The sequence below is a fragment of the Prionailurus viverrinus genome, chromosome D1 (genome assembly GCF_022837055.1).
Source record: "Prionailurus viverrinus isolate Anna chromosome D1, UM_Priviv_1.0, whole genome shotgun sequence".
In the NCBI taxonomy this organism is placed as follows: domain Eukaryota; kingdom Metazoa; phylum Chordata; class Mammalia; order Carnivora; family Felidae; genus Prionailurus; species Prionailurus viverrinus.
The window spans coordinates 33,676,885-33,697,013 of record NC_062570.1 but is presented as its reverse complement, the minus strand read 5'-3'; the positions used below and the strand labels follow the sequence as shown (position 1 = coordinate 33,697,013).

At 35.8% G+C, this 20,129-nt stretch overlaps 1 protein-coding gene and 1 pseudogene across 1 annotated transcript in view; one reads left to right on the top strand and one right to left on the bottom strand.

The window, feature by feature from the left end:
* CNTN5 (contactin 5) overlaps positions 1-20,129 on the top strand; it is a 552,161-nt gene that overhangs the window by 453,338 nt on the left and 78,694 nt on the right. The window lies entirely within an intron of this gene.
* LOC125147255 (uncharacterized) lies at positions 13,038-13,135 on the bottom strand (annotated as a pseudogene).

Genomic DNA, 20,129 nt, shown 5'->3' with positions numbered 1-20,129 from the left:
CACTTAGGAATTTTGTCATTGATACACTTTGCCTAGAAAACTTGCTCATAATATATATGTGGTTAGCTGGCTCCTTCTTATTTATTTTTCAGTGTCTCATCTAATGTTTCTCATGTCTCTTCCACCTGATTTTCACCCTTTATTTTCTTCTTTGCATTTATTATTATCTGAAACTATCTCATTCATTTGTTGTTCTTCTCTCTAGAAAGTAATCCTTACCCCTAGGGTATGGCATACAGTAGATATTTCTTCAATATTGTTAAGCAAATTCTTAAATGTATGAATGAATGAATGAATGAATGAATATCTAATTATCTTTCCCAAAGTGAATAATTACATTTTTAAAATTAATTTATTTATGTTGAGATGGTTGAGGTGGGGGGGGAGAGTCAGAGAGAGAGAGGGAAGAATCCCAAGCAGGCTCTGCACTGTCAGCACAGAGCCCTACGTGGGACTCAAATCATGAACCATGAGATCATGATCTGAGCCCAAATCAAGAGTCCAACACTTAACCAACTGAGCCACCCAGGTGCTCTAGTAACTACATTTTTAATAATCAGATAAATAGGGAAGACTGGGAAGGGTAAGGAGTAGTAACTGAAAACAATAATCATAAGCACTTAATATTAAATATATTCCATGTCATATAAAGCAGAGAGACACAGTGAAATAGGAGGTAAAACTATGTGGGAATGATGTGGTAGGAAAGGGTTTTCAGAAGTTTCTTACAGATGCAATCACAAAACAGTCCTTTGAAGCTTGGCATTACCATCTTTATAAGTACCTTAGAATTTTTTTCATGAATACATCCTATTTTTTGCAGCAGACACACATACACTCATTTTTACAAGAAATGTTGATTGAAATGCGCCTTGGTGACTCAGTCAGTTAAACGTCCGACTTCAGCCCAAGTCAAGATCTCACAGTTCACAAGTTTGAGCCCCACGTCCAGCTCTGTGCTGATAGCTCAGAGTCTGGATCTTGCTTCAGATTTTGTGTCTCCCTCTCTCTCTGCTGCTCCCCTGCTCACTCTCTCTCTCTCTCTCTCTCTCAAAAATAAATAAAATATTTTTAAAAATTTAAAATAAATCCTTTTTTAAAAATTTAAGAAATGTTGATTGAAATATTAAAATGTTGAAATATTTTTAAAAATTTAAAACTTGAAACAATGGATAAATCAATTTAAAAATCTGATTTAGCTTCCTGTCATGAGAGCCAATAAATTTCCTTCCTGTTTCAGTGAATTTGACTTAGTTTTCATATTCCTCGTAACTGGAAGCATCAAAGGCGAAAGATAACTGAAATGTTTTTAAAAATGTAAAATAAATTTTGGTTTGTGAAAGATTAACACTGGAATAATTCCTCATCGATGCAAAGACTTGTTATATTAGCAAAATGATCTGGAAAGAGAATCATCAACAATATCTAATTTTCAAACAAACCCCTTGGAGATGAAAACAACAAACAAACAAACAAACAAACAAAAAACAAGTCAATTGGGAAACTGATAGAACAGCTGGCCAAATAGAAGCAAACAGCCAGATAGGTAAACACATAATGCAATGAAATTATTGAAGTGATTTCAAAATTTACCTGTAGGGTAATGGAATTTACCTGTAGGGTAATGGAATGATCACTTTTTGATAGAGAGTTGGGGCTTATTAAAGATGTACAATATTAACCAATGTATTCCTATGAAAATAAAGTTCAACAAAGTATTAAAAATCAGGGAATTTTAGAGCAAAGTTGAAAAACCTAATTTTAATTAAACCTATAATTTTAATTAAAATTTTAATTAAGCCTATAATTAACTATCTTCTGTGTTTCTCATTGCTACACCCCCTTAAAAAGAGGAAAAAGAAAAAAAAAAGAAGAATGGGTTGGAGATGTTACCATGTAAAGATAAAAACAAAAAGCTTAATATGACAGATTTGAATGATGAAGGCTGACTGTATACCATGAGACCTCCTTCTCATATAGCCCTTATCATTTTTCAACTAAAATGACTCAGGAATGTACTTTGCATCCCTAGGTTACAGACAGTTCTTTAGATAGTGAAGCTGAAAGGATGTTTTTTTCCAGTGAAGACTTCAAGATGACTTCCTCTGGGCTAGTACTTAAGATGGGACAGGTCACTTTATTATTATTGTGTTTTGGTAGTAGAAGGGGATAAATAGATATACTAAAAGACTGGAAAATACAGTCTTTTGAAGAAAGGGAAAGCTGCTTAAGTTTGGTCAGAGTAGCAGAAGTCTATAAAAACGGAGAAAAGTAGGTTGATGGAATACCTTGAAGACCAGGACAATGAGTTTGAACTTTGTTATGTAGATAGTGGAGAGCCCGTAATTGTTTTTAAATGGGAGGTGGACTAACACATTAGATATTATAGGGGAAGAGAAAAATGAAACATTATTCCAGAATTTCATGGATAAATTAGAAGAATAATGGGGAATAAAGGGGAAATCTGAGTCACCATTGTTCAAATAAATTGTTTACATGTTATGTTTTTTCATAACCAGAAACAGTGGTGACTGAGTTTGAAGGTTGACATGATAAGTATCAAGGAAGTTACACTCACCTATCAGGCAGGTAGATTTCAGGTATGAATTGAACTACGTATAACTGGTGACCATACAAGTTAAGTGGAGTTCATGAGAAATTCAGGGGAAGATTCAATAAATGTAGGGATGTACCTACTGCAGTGGATTAAAGCTACTGTTAGAGGTTTCATGTCCCAAGTAGTAGATCAAAATATACATGACAGAGCTTCAGGGACACAGGTTAGGGCCCCTACAGTTCCAAATAAGGCAAGATAATAAGGTGCTGGGCTGTCAGCTGGCTAATGTATCAACTGACTGTATAAAAACTTACCTCATGGATGTAGAATCTTAGTGGACACATAAGCCTTTTCTTTATCATTCCTATTTAGTTTCTTCCTATATACTCTATGTAATTAGAATCTAACTAATGAATTTTTCTTTGTTATTTTCATTTAGTTTTTAATATTTCAATCAACATTTCTTTTTTTTTTAATTTTTTTTCAACGTTTATTTATTTTTGGGACAGAGAGAGACAGAGCATGAACGAGGGAGGGGCAGAGAGAGAGGGAGACACAGAACCGGAAACAGTCTCCAGGCTCTGAGCCATCAGCCCAGAGCCTGACGCAGGGCCGAACTCACGGAACGCGAGATCGTGACCTGGCTGAAGTCGGACGCTTAACCGACTGCGCCACCCAGGCGCCCAACATTTCTTTTTTAAAAAAGGATTTATTTTAAATTTTTTAAAATATTTCAGTTATCTTTTGCCTTTGTTGCTTCCAGTTACAAGTAATATGAAAACTAAGTCAAATTCGCTGAAACAGGAAGGAAATTTATTGGCTCTCATGACAGAAAGCTAAATCAGATTTTTAAATTGATTTATCCATTGTTTCAAGTTTTTCCCAAAGACTCAGGTTGATTCCATCTCTCCACTGTTGTCTACAGTGCTGGCCTCACCTTCAAGCTCATGGTAGTCATAGGCTGGCTGCCAAGAATAATAGAGATTTAGTGCTTTCTTATTGCCATACAACAAGCAAAAGAACTAGCATATCTCTACAAGTGTCCATCTCTTCATCTGGTTTTGACAGTCTAGACCATGAACCAACACACCACATAAGAGGATTGTCATGATATGATTGACTTTTTCCTAGCTTCCTAAACAAATCACCACAGGAGCAGGTGAGATCGCCAAAATGGATAGACTAATCAAGGCCACCTATAGACTTGTAGTTAATTCCCTATACCACATTAGTGCAAGTAGAGTAAATATTAGGGAGTCAACCACAAAGTCTACTTCATTTCTATCATACATTTCTGCCTTTAAATCCATTTTCAAGCCATAAAAAATTTGCCCCTGTCAATAATCATTTTAATGCTATGAAATTTACATTTTATGTGTCTGTGCTGAATTATGTGAAGTAGTCTTATGTAATAAACAGAATGGAGGGGCGTCTGGGTGGCTCAGTCGGTTAAGCAGACGACTTCATCCATGATCTCGGGTCCGCGAGTTCGAGCCCCGCGTTGGGCTCTGTGCTGACAGCTCAGAGCCTGGAGCCTGTTTCAGATTCTGTGTCTCCCTCTCTCTGACCCTCCCCTGTTCATGCTCTGTCTCTCCCTGTTTCAAAACTAAATAATAAAAAAACATTAAAAATTAAAAAAAATAGGAGTTGCGGCAAGATGGCGGCTTAGGAGGACGCTGGGCTCACCGCACGTCCTACTGATCACTTAGATTCCATCTACACCTGCCTAAATAACCCAGAAAACCGCCAGAGGATTAGCAGAACGGAGTCGCCAGAGCCAAACGCAGACGAGAGGCCCACGGAAGAGGGTAGGAAGGGCGGCGAGGCGGTGCACGCTCCACGGACTGGCAGGAGGGAGCCGGGGCGGAGGGGCGGCTCGCCGGCCAAGCAGAGCCCCCGAGTCTGGCTTGCAAAAGCGGAGGGGCCTGACGGACTGTGTTCCCACAACAAGCGCAACTTAGCGTCTGGGAGGTCATAAGTTAACAGCTCTGCTCGGAAAGCGGGAAGGCTGGAGGACAAAGGGAGGGAGAGCTGCTGAGCCCCCTGACGACAGAGCTCAGTTTGGTGGGGAACAAAGGCGCTCGCCAGCGCCATCTCCCCCGCCCATCCCCCAGCCGAAATCCCAAAGGGAACCGGTTCCTGCCAGGGAACTTGCTCCCTCCACGCAAACACCCAACTCTGCGCTTCTGCAGAGCCAAACCTCCGGCAGCGGATCTGACCCCCTCCCGCTGCCACAGGGCCCCTCCTGAAGTGGATCACCTAAGGAGAAGCGATCTAAGCCTGCCCCTCCTGCCCCCGAGCACCTTGCCTACCCACCCCAGCTAATACGCCAGATCCCCAGCATCACAAGCCTGGCAGGGTGCAAGTAGCCCAGACAAGCCACACCACCCCACAGTGAATCCCACCCCTAGGAGAGGGGAAGAGAAGGCACACACCAGTCTGCCTGTGGCCCCAGCGGTGGGCTGGGGGCAGACATCAGGTCGGACTGCGGCCCCGCCCACCAACTCCAGTTATACACCACAGCACAGGGGAAGTGCCCTGCAGGTCCTCACCACGCCAGGGATATCCACAATGACCAAGCGGAAGAATTCCCCTCAGAAGAATCTCCAGGAAATAACAACAGCTAATGAGCTGATCAAAAAGGACTTAAATAACATAACAGAAAGTGAATTTAGAATAATAGTCATAAAATTAATCGCTGGGCTTGAAAACAGTATACAGGACAGCAGAGAATCTCTTGCTACAGAGATCAAGGGACTAAGGAACAGTCACGAGGAGCTGAAAAACGCTTTAAACGAAATGCATAACAAAATGGAAACCACCACAGCTCGGCTTGAAGAGGCAGAGGAGAGAATAGGTGAACTAGAAGATAAAGTTATGGAAAAAGAGGAAGCTGAGAAAAAGAGAGATAAAAAAATCCAGGAGTATGAGGGGAAAATTAGAGAACTAAGTGATACACTAAAAAGAAATAATATACGCATAATTGGTATCCCAGAGGAGGAAGAGAGAGGGAAAGGGGCTGAAAGGGTACTTGAAGAAATAATAGCTGAGAACTTCCCTGAACTGGGGAAGGAAAAAGGCATTGAAATCCAAGAGGCACAGAGAACTCCCTTCAGACGTAACTTGAATCAATCTTCTTCACGACATATCATAGTGAAACTGGCAAAATACAAGGATAAAGAGAAAATTCTGAAAGCAGCAAGGGGTAAACGTGCCCTCACATATAAAGGGAGACCTATAAGACTAGTGACTGATCTCTCTTTTGAAACTTGGCAGGCCAGAAAGAATTGGCACGAGATTTTCAGGGTGCTAGACAGAAAAAATATGCAGCCAAGAATCCTCTATCCAGCAAGTCTGTCATTTAGAATAGAAGGAGAGATAAAGGTCTTCCCAAACAAACAAAAACTGAAGGAATTTGTCACCACTAAACCAGCCCTACAAGAGATCCTAAGGGGGACCCTGTGAGACAAAGTCCCAGAGACATCACTACAAGCATAAAACATACAGACATCACAATGACTCTAAACCCGTATCTTTCTATAATAACACTGAATGTAAATGGACTAAATGTGCCAACCAAAAGACATAGGGTATCAGAATGGATAAAAAAACAAGACCCATCTATTTGCTGTCTACAAGAGACTCATTTTAGACCTGAGGACACCTTTAGATTGAGAGTGAGGGGATGGAAAACTATTTATCATGCGACTGGAAGCCAAAAGAAAGCTGGAGTAGCCATACTTATATCAGACAAACTAGACTTTAAATTAAAGGCTGTAACAAGAGATGAAGAAGGACATTATATAATAGTTACAGGGTCTATCCATCAGGAAGAGCTAACAATTATAAATGTCTATGCACCGAATACTGGAGCCCCCAAATACATAAAACAATTACTCATAAACACAAGCAACCTTATTGATAAGAATGTGGTAATTGCAGGGGACTTTAATACACCACTTACAGAAATGGATAGATCATCTAGACACACGGTCAATAAAGAAACAAGGGCCCTGAATGAGACATTGGATCAGATGGACTTGACAGATATATTTAGAACTATGCATCCCAAAGCAACAGAATATACTTTCTTCTCGAGTGCACATGGAACATTCTCCAAGATAGATCATATACTGGGTCACAAAACAGCCCTTCATAAATTTACAAGAATTGAAATTATACCATGCTTACTTTCAGACCACAATGCTATGAAGCTTGAAATCAACCACAGAAAAAAGTCTGGAAAACCTCCAAAAGCATGGAGGTTAAAGAACACTCTACTAAAGAATGAGTGGGTCAACCAGACAATTAGAGAAGAAATTAAAAAATATATGGAAACAAACGAAAATGAAAATACAACAATCCAAACGCTTTGGGACGCAGCAAAGGCAGTCCTGACAGGAAAATACATTGCAATCCAGGCCTATCTCAAGAAACAAGAAAAATCCCAAATACAAAATCTAACAGCACACCTAAAGGAACTAGAAGCAGAACAGCAAAGGCAGCCTAAGCCCAGCAGAAGAAGAGAAATAATAAAGATCAGAGCAGAAATAAACAATATAGAAACTAAAAAAACTGTAGAGCAGATCAACGAAACCAAGAGTTGGTTTTTTGAAAAAATAAACAAAATTGACAAACCTCTAGCCAGGCTTCTCAAACAGAAAAGGGAGATGACCCAAATAGATAAAATCATGAATGAAAATGGAATTATGACAACCAATCCCTCAGAGATACAAACAATTACCAGGGAATACTATGAAAAATTATATGCCAACAAATTGGACAACCTGGAAGAAATGGACAAATTCCTGAACACCCACACTCTTCCAAAACTCAATCAGGAGGAAATAGAAAGCTTGAACAGACCCATAACCAGCGAAGAAATTGAATCGGTTATCAAAAATCTCCCAACAAATAAGAGTCCAGGACCAGATGGCTTCCCAGGGGAGTTCTACCAGACGTTTAAAGCAGAGATAATACCTATCCTTCTCAAGCTATTCCAAGAAATAGAAAGGGAAGGAAAACTTCCAGACTCATTCTATGAAGCCAGTATTACTTTGATTCCTAAACCAGACAGAGACCCAGTAAAAAAAGAGAACTACAGGCCAATATCCCTGATGAATATGGATGCAAAAATTCTCAATAAGATACTAGCAAATCGAATTCAACAGCATATAAAAAGAATTATTCACCATGATCAAGTGGGATTCATTCCTGGGATGCAGGGCTGGTTCAACATTCGCAAATCAATCAACGTGATACATCACATTAACAAAAAAAAAGAGAAGAACCATATGATCCTGTCAATCGATGCAGAAAAGGCCTTCGACAAAATCCAGCACCCTTTCTTAATAAAAACCCTTGAGAAAGTTGGGATAGAAGGAACATACTTAAGGATCATAAAAGCCATTTATGAAAAGCCCACAGCTAACATCATCCTCAACGGGGAAAAACTGAGAGCTTTTTCCCTGAGATCAGGAACACGACAAGGATGCCCACTCTCACTGCTGCTGTTTAACATAGTGCTGGAAGTTCTAGCATCAGCAATCAGACAACAAAAGGAAATCAAAGGCATCAAAATTGGCAAAGATGAAGTCAAGCTTTCGCTTTTTGCAGATGACATGATATTATACATGGAAAATCCGATAGACTCCACCAAAAGTCTGCTAGAACTGATACAGGAATTCAGCAAAGTTGCAGGATACAAAATCAATGTACAGAAATCAGTTGCATTCTTATACACTAACAATGAAGCAACAGAAAGACAAATAAAGAAACTGATCCCATTCACAATTGCACCAAGAGGCATAAAATACCTAGGAATAAATCTAACCAAAGATGTAAAGGATCTGTATGCTGAAAACTATAGAAAGCTTATGAAGGAAATTGAAGAAGATTTAAAGAAATGGAAAGACATTCCCTGCTCATGGATTGGAAAAATAAATATTGTCAAAATGTCAATACTACCCAAAGCTATCTACACATTCAATGCAATCCCAATCAAAATTGCACCAGCATTCTTCTCGAAACTAGAACTAGCAATCCTAAAATTCATATGGAACCCCAAAAGGCCCCGAATAGCCAAAGAAATTTTGAAGAAGAAGACCAAAGCAGGAGGCATCACAATCCCAGACTTTAGCCTCTACTACAAAGCTGTCATCATCAAGACAGCATGGTATTGGCACAAAAACAGACACATAGACCAATGGAATAGAATAAAAACCCCAGAACTAGACCCACAAACGTATGGCCAACTCATCTTTGACAAAGCAGGAAAGAACATCCAATGGAAAAAAGACAGCCTCTTTAACAAATGGTGCTGGCAGAACTGGACAGCAACATGCAGAAGGTTGAAACTAGACCACTTTCTCACACCATTCACAAAAATAAACTCAAAATGGATAAAGGACCTAAATGTGAGACAGGAAACCATCAAAACCTTAGAGGAGAAAGCAGGAAAAGACCTCTCTGACCTCAGCCGTAGCAATCTCTTACTGGACACATCCCCAAAGGCAAGGGAATTAAAAGCAAAAGTGAATTACTGGGACCTTATGAAGATAAAAAGCTTCTGCACAGCAAAGGAAACAACCAACAAAACTAAAAGGCAACCAACGGAATGGGAAAAGATATTCGCAAATGACATATCGGACAAAGGGCTAGTATCCAAAATCTATAAAGAGCTCACCAAACTCCACACCCGAAAAACAAATAACCCAGTGAAGAAATGGGCAGAAAACATGAATAGACACTTCTCTAAAGAAGACATCCAGATGGCCAACAGGCACATGAAAAGATGTTCAGCGTCACTCCTTATCAGGGAAATACAAATCAAAACCACACTCAGGTATCACCTCACGCCAGTCAGAGTGGCCAAAATGAACAAATCAGGAGACTATAGATGCTGGAGAGGATGTGGAGAAATGGGAACCCTCTTGCACTGTTGGTGGGAATGCAAATTGGTGCAGCCGCTCTGGAAAGCAGTGTGGAGGTTCCTCAGAAAATTAAAAATAGACCTACCCTATGACCCAGCAATAGCACTGCTAGGAATTTATCCAAGGGATACAGGAGCACTGATGCATAGGGCCACTTGTACCCCAATGTTCATAGCAGCACTCTCAACAATAGCCAAATTATGGAAAGAGCCTAAATGTCCATCAACTGATGAATGGATAAAGAAATTGTGGTTTATATACACAATGGAATATTACGTGGCAATGAGAAAAAATGAAATATGGCCTTTTGTAGCAACGTGGATGGAACTGGAGAGTGTGATGCTAAGTGAAATAAGCCATACAGAGAAAGACAGATACCATATGGTTTCACTCTTATGTGGACCCTGAGAAACTGAACAGGAACCCATGGGGGAGGGGAAGGAAAAAAAAAAAGAGGTTAGAATGGGAGAGAGCCAAAGCATAAGAGACTGTTAAAAACTGAGAACAAACTGAGGGTTGATGGGGGGTGGGAGGGAGGAGAGGGTGGGTGATGGGTATTGAGGAGGGCACCTTTTGGGATGAGCACTGGGTGTTGTATGGAAACCAATTTGTCAATAAATTTCATAAAAAAAATAAAATAAAATAAAATAAAATAAAAACAAAAAACAAAAAAAAATTAAAAAAAATAAACAGAATGGAGTTGAATCTCTGATATATATGAAATTAAGAATCAGAAATGAACCTCAGGTCCATCACTGGGGTCATGTGACCTTGAATGAGTCGCTTGAACTTTCTGAGTCTCTGTTTTCTCGTTTGTGGAAAGGACGTGTTAATACATGATTTGCTGTAAAGATTGGAAAGTACATAACACAGTGCCTTAAACTTGATAGGTGGACATTTGAGTCATTGTTTCTGCATTATTTTTTTTTCATTTTACATTAAAAGCTCCCCAGAAGATATTGTGTGTTGAATCTGCCAATAATGGTATTTTTTTCTTTTTCAAATTATTTTCATTTTCTGTCTTTCCTTTTGATAGAACCAAATGTGTTACACAGGTTCTGGTTTTATTGGTAAAACATGAAGCATAGTGAAATCATATGACATTGTCAAAGTTACCAAGCTACTGAGAGGCCCAACCAGTGCTAGTCTAGCTATTTACAAAGTCCTTTTTATGTACATTACCCTATGTAATCCTCACAGTAATGATAAGATTGATATTATATTTCCCTTTATAAAATGTTAGGAAATTGAAGCTTAATGAGGTTCAAAAATTTGCCCAAGTTTCAGAAACTTATACACAGCTCTTACATAAAGATCCAGACCTGGGATAAGATTCTTCAGACTCTCTATGAAATCTTTTTTCTTTAGATTAATTTTACTTGAAATATAAGGTGCATAAAATTTCCTAGGAATTTTGTACAAAATACAATTCTGAGGCTCTAGACCACAAAAATTGAAATTTAGTAGTTATTGAGTAAAGAAAGTAAAACTTGAGCAGAGATTTTGAAATTTGAAGACTAAACAGGTATTAAATGGTCAAAGTGAAGAGGGACAAAAACTTCATGCCATTGTATAGATGACAGATAATAATAATAATAATGATAATGATATATAGAAGATAGATAGATAGATAGATAGGAGATAGATAGGTACCGAAAGAAAGAAAGAAAGAAAGAAAGAAAGAAAAGAAGGAAGAAAGAAGGAAAGAAGAAAAGAAAAAAAGGTGAGCTTTAATAATTGAAAACTAAATTGTTTTTGAAAAAAATAATTAGAACTCTTTATCACTTGTTTCCATCTTTATCTGCCACTGGTAAAAATAGAGTTGGTTATTTTCATAGAATTGAGAACAGTAGGAAAGGGTCACTTAAGTTAGTAAATATTAAAGAATTCTAAGAACACCCTCTAGATGTAATGAAGAACATAATGGTGCTAAGGAAGTATCCCAGGAGAAAGAAGGAAAGATGCAATACTATTCAAAGTTGGACGTTGTCCATCGAGTATAACAAGGATACATCAGGATACATTTTCTTGTATAAAAATAAATATATTATCAATAAAATCATACCTCCTAAATAGGGCATGGCATAAGTCTTTATACCTAGTATAAAGATGAAAAATTCAGCAACTAGCTATTAATAGGCATGAGTATGTGATGTGCTACAGAAAATCTATTCACGTTATCGACTATTACTTTTTTAACTTACCTTTTACTTTTTATTATTTTTTTTAATTTGAGTATAGTTGAAACACAATGTTATATTAGTTACAGGTGTACAACATAGTGATTCAATATGTTAATAGGTTATGCTATGGTCACCATAAGTATGGCTACATCTGTTATCACATAATGCTATTACACCACTGACTTATATTCCTTACACTACACCTTTTATTCTCATGACTTATTTATCCCATAACAGGAAGCTTGTATCTCCTACACCCTTTCACCCATTTTGCCTATTCCCCCACATCCTCTTTTCTAGAAACTATCAGTTCTTTGTATCTATAGGTCTATTTTTATTTTTTATTTGTTTTGGATTTTGTATTCCACATATAAGTGAAATCATATGTTATTTGACTTCCCTTGTCTGCTTTATTTCACTTAGCGTAATACCCTCTATGCCCATCCATACTGTAGCAAATGGTAAGATCTCCATCTCATCCTTTTTTATGAATAAGTAATATTCCTCTCATTCCTCTGTGTGTGTGTGTGTGTGTGTGTGTGTGTGTGCATGTGTGTATCACATATTCTTTATCCATTCGTCTATTAACACTTAGGTCACTACCATATCTTGGCTATTATAAATAATGCTGCAATAAACATAAGGGTACATATACCATTTTGAATTAGTGTTATCATTTTCTTTGGGTAAATACTCAGTAGTAGAATTACTGATTCATATGGTATTTCTATTTTTAATTTTTTGAGGAACCTCCATATTTTTTTTCCACAGTGGCTGCACCAATTTGCATTTCCACCAACAGTGCACAAGGGTTCCTTTTTCTCCACGTCCTCACCAACACTTGTTTCTTATCTTTTTGATATTAGCCATTCTTACAGGTGTAAGGTGATTTGCACTTTTATTTGCATTTCCCTGATGATTAGTGATGTTGGGCATCTTTCCATGAGTATGTTGGCCATTTGTATGTCTTCTTTGGAAAAATGTCTGTAAGTCTCTCTGCCCATTTTTAGTTAGATTATTTTTTTTTGTGTGTTTAACAGTGTAAGTTCTTTATATATTTTGGATATTAACTCATAACTGAATATATCATTAGTGAATATCTTCTCCCATTCATTAGGTTGACTTTTCGTTTTGTTGATGATTTCCTTTATTGTGTAAAAGTTTTTCATTTTGGTGTCTTTCATTTTCTTTGCCTTAGAATACATTGCTAGAAACATGTTTTTATAGTTTATGTCAAAGAAATTACTTTCTATGTTCTCTTCTGGGAGTTTTATGGTTTCAGGTCTTACTCTGAGGCCTTTAATTCATTTTGAGTTTATTTTTGTATACAGTGTAAGAAAATTGTGCAGTTTCATTCTTTTTTTTAAATAAAACATAAATTTGTATGAATTACTTTCACAGGGACCATACTAATCTTCTATGTATCATTCCAGTTTTAATATATATGCTGCCAAAGGAAGCACCAGTTTCATTACTTTGCATATAGCAGTCCAGTTTTCCAAATGTCATTTATTGAAAAAACTGTCTTTTGTTTTCATTGCATATTCTTACCTCTTTTTTCATATATTAATTGACCACATAAGCATGAGTTTGATTCTGGACTCCCCATTCTGTTCCACTGAACTATGTATCTGTTTTTGTGCCAATACCATACTGTTTTGATTATTACAGCTTTGTAGTAAGTCAAAATCTAAGACTGTGATATCTCCAGCTGTGTTCTTCTTTCTCATGATTGCTTTTGCTATTTGGGGTCTTTTACTATTTTATACAAATTTTAGTATTATTTGTTCTAGTTCTGTGAAAAAATGCTGTTGGTATTTTGATAGAGATTACATTGAATATGTAGATTGCTTTGAATAGTATGGAAATTTTAACAATATTCTTTCAATTCATGAGCATGGTGTATCTTCATTTGCTTTTGTTGTCCTCACTTTCTTTCATCAATGTTTTACAGTTTTCAGAGTGTATGTTATTCATCTCCTTGATAAACTTTATTCCTAGGTATTCTTTTGGGTGCAATGTGAATGGAATTGTTTTCTTAATTTCTCTTTCTGCTACTTCATTATTAATGTATAGAAATTCAACCAATATCTGGGTATAATTATTTTCTTGCAACTTTACTAGTTATTAATAGAATTCATTTATTACTTCTTTCAGTTTTTTGGTAGAGTCTTCAGTGTTTTCCATGAATAGTATTATGTCATCTACAAATAGTGACAATTTAACCTCTTTCTCACTGATATGGATGCCTCTTATTTCTTTTTGTTTTCTGATTGCTGTGCATAGGACAAGTGGTGAGAGTGGACATCTTGTCTTATTCCTGACCTTAGAGCTATAGCATAGCATAAAGCTCACAGTTTTTTACCATTGAATATGGTGTTAGGTGTGGGCTTTCATATATGGCTTTGTTATATTGAAGTATGATCCCTCTAAATCCATTTTGAGAGGATTGAACTACTATTTTTAATGAAATGTTTTGCTGTTACTTATATATGGGCTTTTAAGTTGGGTCTATGCAAAATGGTCCTTTGTGCTGGTTGGTTCATTTCATATAATTAAACTACATGATAAACATTAAAAATATTCTTTGTGTCTTGAGTTATTGAGCTTATTACTCTGCATTAATCTAATCTTTCAGACAATAGCTGAATCTCCTCTTCATGTTAGAAAATCATGTTAGAAAATCACGTTCAGGACTTTGTTGCCATGAATGACTGCCTTTTGCTGCAGCATAGTCCTGCATGTGTTTAGAAAAGGTGTTTGTCCCCAAGCAATATTTATGGGATTAGAAATAGAACTGATTTAGTATACCATGGAATATTTGCTATCAATTTTTTATTATAGTTTTAAACAATATAAGCCAAAGATCTGTTTAATGTTTTAAATCCCAGCAAGTTTAATTTTTCACTTAAAAACTCTGTGTGAAAAAAAAAATGACATGAACGTCCCCCAAATCAAATAAAGTAAAAACAATGTGAGTCTGCATAAAATGTAAAATATAACATGTAACAATAGGGTATTTGTTGAATCAGTAGGTGTCAGATTCAGGCAGAGAAAGTAATGCTTTCTAGAGAAGAAAGGGTCAGTAAAAAATGATTGGCATGGGGAGTCAGTGGCAGTGTTAGGGGATTTTTTTTAAGAATTTTTCCTCAAAAGAGGTTGGACAATCACATGACAAGAACTCAGCCTGGATCCACCAGTTGTTGTCTGCAAGGAGAATGGGTAATGACTTCACAAGAAGTCATTTCCTACTTATTACCACATTATTTTGTTATAATTTACTTTGAACAGGAAATACCAGTCCTCTGGTTGTTGAAAGTAAAGCTGAACCATGTTCCTACCTTTTTCCCCAAAGCAGGAAGACTCTTTGGGTCCTGTTTTTTTTTTTTTTTTTCTTGAGGAGTTTTCCTGTTTCAAGTACTCCTTCCTCATCTGAAAAATAAGAGTTGAATGACATCACTGAAGTTAATTTAAAAATTCCAAGGCTGTATACTATTACTTAACTATCACATGAAGTCTTAGATCCTTGTTCCCAGCATAACGATTAACAGCTTTAGAGGTTACAAAGAGATATGTTTTATTTGTTTTTCAGCTTTAAAAGTCACTGTCTTCTCAAGAGAAGAAAATTGTCTAACTGAATATTAGGCCAACAAAATGAGTTGATCTGATAGCAACCTAACAACAGTCCTAGGGAGACTTTGATTGAGGATAAATTAAATTCATGAGAACATGGCTTCTGCCAGGGGACTTTGTGCTTTGTCATTTGCTCAGCAGTCCTCACTAAGAAAAAATGAAGAGACTCTGTCCATTTTTCTAAATTATCTATTTTCAAATAAAATATTTATTTTAGTGATCCTATATAATGGCATTGTTGGGGAATGAGGGAGAATTTCCAGATTCCTGCCAATCATATACTGAATTATTACAGCTAAGTAAAAAGTTAATATTGACTTCTGCTAAATGAGAAGCATTTGTATAACATTCAGACACTAGTTGCTATCACACATTTGTCATCTGTGAGATATTTATTTCTTATTAATCTATTTTCAAAGATGTATAATGCAGATTAGCAGTAAAAGCCTTTGAAGAGAAAATTTACTCTCTAAAAAAATGTCAAAAAAGAGCAAAAATATCACCATTATTAACAGGCCTTAAAAACAAAGGTATTGATTGTATTAATATAATTTTAATGTAATTCACTCCTCAATATAGACAGGAAGCTGATTACAGCCAGCATTCAGTATATAATGTCTAAAAATGTATATTTTTCTGTAGATGGAGCATTAATAAGCCAGTACTAATATAATATCCATAAATCTTATTTTCATTTGTATTATGGTTGAAAATTATATTTAACCTGTCATAAAAGGTAAATCACATCACTAATTTTTCAGAATATTTTTACAGTAATATATTTATAAAAATATTTAAATTTATATGGAATTATAAAAATTATCTGTCCACAGGCTTTAATAGGCTTTAGTAATTTATTGAATTATTCAAAAATGCTTATTTGCTTTCATGGAGCTATTCTCTCATTTTTATTACCATTTTATTCAATTGAAAAGAAAACTGTTAAGTATATTTTAATTTAACAAAAAAAGAAGTTACTATATTATATTGAATCTTTGTCTTATATGGTAATGACTTAATTTAAAACATTCTTTTACTTATTATTACACAATATTCCAAATTCAGAACACAACTCTTCTGTCCTTTCTTACCTTCTTTTTTCTATCTTTCATCTCTCCTTGTAAAAATATTTATTGGGGGCCTAATAAATGCCAAGTACTGTGTTGAATATTTAGTCCAGTGGAAATTATAGAAAAATAATTATAGCCAACTTAAGATCTGCTATAATGAGATGTAAAATATACTCCCCAGACACTTGAACATAACATTATCATTATCTGGCATTTGTTTTTTGTAAAAGATCTGTCTCTGCCACAGGATTTTAACATATTTAGAGCTGAAGCCCTATCTTGTCCTCCTATAAGGTATTTGCCCCACTCATCTCTCACCACTCAGCACTTTGCTTTATGCACAATGTCAGATAAATGTTTGGTTACATGGTATATACTTACAATAGAACATAAATACAACATTGGAAGCTTTCTTTAAAGTAATGACTTTGGGGTGCCTGGGTGGCTCAGTCGGTTAAGCGTCTGACTTCGGCTCAGGTCACGATCTCACAGTTTGTGAGTTCAAGCCCCATGTCAGGCTCTGTGCTGACAGCTTGGAGCCTGCTTCGGATTCTGTGTCTCCTTCTCGCTCTGCCCCTCCCCAACTTGTGCTCTATGTCTCTCAAAAAATAAATAAATGTAAAAAGAAATTAAAATAATGACTTTAAAAAATAATTTTACTTGCTTGTTGTGCAGAATCAGAAAATCCAAACAAGTAAAGAATAAAATTTAAATCATCTACATCCTCATTTCCAAGCAATAAACACCATACATACTTTAATGCATTTCTTTCCAGTCTTTTCATTATGTATTTGGGAAGTAACTATACACTTAGATTTACATATAATTTTGTATTCTATTTTTTTCACTTATTATAATATGAACATTTCCCACATCAGTAAATAATCTTAAATATTAGTCAGTTTAATGGCACACACTCACTGTGTGCAATTATTTATAATACAAACCATTGTAAATAAGTAATTGTCCAATAATCATGTAATATTTAAATCATTAAATTTATTAAATGATTTAATTATTTAATTATTAAATTAAATTTAATGATTTAAATATTACATGATTATTGGACAATTACTTATTTACAATGGTTTGTATTATAAATAATTGCACACAGTGAGTGTCCTGAATACATGAATCTTATTCACTTTCACTGATTATTTTGCTAAGGTCTATACTTGGGAAAATAGCCACATATAGAGAAAAATACTTGGGTATTTATTAATTATGTTGTAAATTCCTTTTTGTTCTAGCTGAATTTTTTAAAATTATTTAGAATAAATATTACCTATTGTTAAAAGAAATATACCTTTCTTTAAGAAAACTTAAACATTTTCTAGAGCATTAATACTCATAAAGGCCTCCTCAAAACTCATGTAGTGTTACTTCTACCATTGTCTTTTGGGTCAGATACTGACAAGCCAGCCCAGATTGAGGAAGGTGAAAGAATAGGCTCCACCTTTCAAAGAGGGAATGGCCTGCATGTACAGGAGAAAGAAGTGATGGTGTCCGTCTTATACACAGACTGCCTCAAAGTCCTAAATGCTGTCTTCAAATGCCATCTATATATCTACCACATAATTTAAATGTGCTTTTCCTTAACATACACTTTTTCTCTGTCTTCCCTTCCTTCAGTTAAAACTACTTTCTATATTAACAGTGAAAGGAGAAAGGATCTGTGTACTCCTTGCTTATTTGAACAAATAAGGCATTAAAATCAGATCCAAATTCATATCTTAGCTGTGCCATTCACTAACAGAATGACTTGAGAAAAAACTTCTCCTCATAAGAATGGATTTTCTGATACACACTGCCTACCATAACACCTAACATATAATAAGATTTATTGACTAAGAAATTTATTTATTTATTGACTAACCAATGTCTGAGATTTCATTATAACCTCTATGAAATAAGAATAATGCCAATCTCAAAGTGACATAGAAATAAATGAACAAGTTAATGTTTGAAAAATACTTAGTACAGGGCCTTAATACAGTGACATGTGGATATGGTAGCTATTAGTAATATTATTACAGTTAATATTCTTATCATTATTATGTTATCATCATTATAGTTGCTCTTCTATATTCGTGTCACCCGACTAACAACTTGTTACACATCTTCTTCAGCACCTGGACCTCATTTATTTACCTCATCTCATCTTTAGCCACTGTTTTAGTGCTTTGCACAGTCATACAGATGACACATCAAACATATTCTTCCATAAGTCCTTCTTACATAAGGCTGACCTTGTCAGCCTTAATAACCATATTCCCCACTCCCCTCCAGATAAACACAAATTCTCATTCAAAAGTATTCTACTGGAATTTTCTCTTCACAAATTCCAATTCTTATATCTTTCCATCATAATAATGTGATTTCCTTGATTCCTTTCTTTTACTCTAGTCTATCAGCACCTTTCTGGCTTTACTTGACTCCCTAGTCAACCTTGACACCATGGCTATTCACACCATTGGCATCTTTGATGATAAACAAAACCAAATTATAAATTCCTAAATCTGAATGGAATCAATTGATAAAAATTTTCACTTCTTGTTTCCTGAAAATGTCATTTGCTTCATGAGGCTTTTAAAATTCTTTTTCCATCTCCTTGTTCCTTCCTCAAAATTCTCTACCCAGAGGTCTTTACTAACTGCCTCCATTTCTCCATCCCTCCACTATTTCTTAGCTCCTTACAGACTAGGTCAGGCCCTCCTGATCAGATGTTGTAATCACCAAATCTGATTCAGCAAAGTTAGACTAGAAATCCAGGACCAGAGCCAAAGAAAGTAGTTAAAAGATCCCATTCAGATTTAAGAATTTGTAAATTTGGTTTGTCATCAAAGATGTCTGGTGTGAATGACAATGAATCAAGGTGGACTAGGGAATCAAGTGAAGCCAGAATGGTACTGTAGGACTAATTCAGAAAATAACTTAAAATACTTAAGAGAGGTTTTTATTTTTTTTCATTGAAAATAAAACATCCTTACAGCCTGAATTGTCCATATGAGGGAATAGAAAAATATTAATAAAAAACATAGCATGCTTTTCAGCCACTAAAATAAACCAATAAAATAAATAGAGTGTTTATAAACACTCTACAGATCTTTAAATGTTATTAGATAACACTATTTTAGAAGTGATACTACAAAGGTATATTTCTTCTATATCACAGTTGTTTCTTGAAGGTAGAGTCTATGTGCACATAGATTATCACTATTCTATGCCAATTTTTCATGATCATAAGGAAAATAATCTTCTCTGATTCACCACTTTCCCACCCTCGCTCAAAATCATCATCATCATCATCATCACCACCACCACCACCAGATCACACCTTCCTTTTTAACCCCTCACAAAAATTTTCCATGCCTAACTTCTAGGGTATACCCTTCTCTGGACTAAACTATCATTATTTCAGAGCTTTTTATATCTCCCTTGTTAAAGTTTAAGCTACCTGAGAGTTACATTACAGTATGTGTACACTGCAGGTTTCCAGAATGTAAAAATTAAGCCCATACACCTATAGAGCTTTAGTAATAATGGGATCATTTTTGTTTCTGATACCTTTCAGAACAAAGGTTTCTGATTGCCTTTCAATCTATTGTTGCCTCTGTAAACTGTGATATATTTCAACAGTCATAGTTGATATTGACATTCATATTCTTGTGTGTGTTTCTCTTTTTGTTTCTTTTCCTGTACAATATAATGCTAATGGGTAGTTTCTTCCAAGCACAAAATGTTAGGCGAAAAA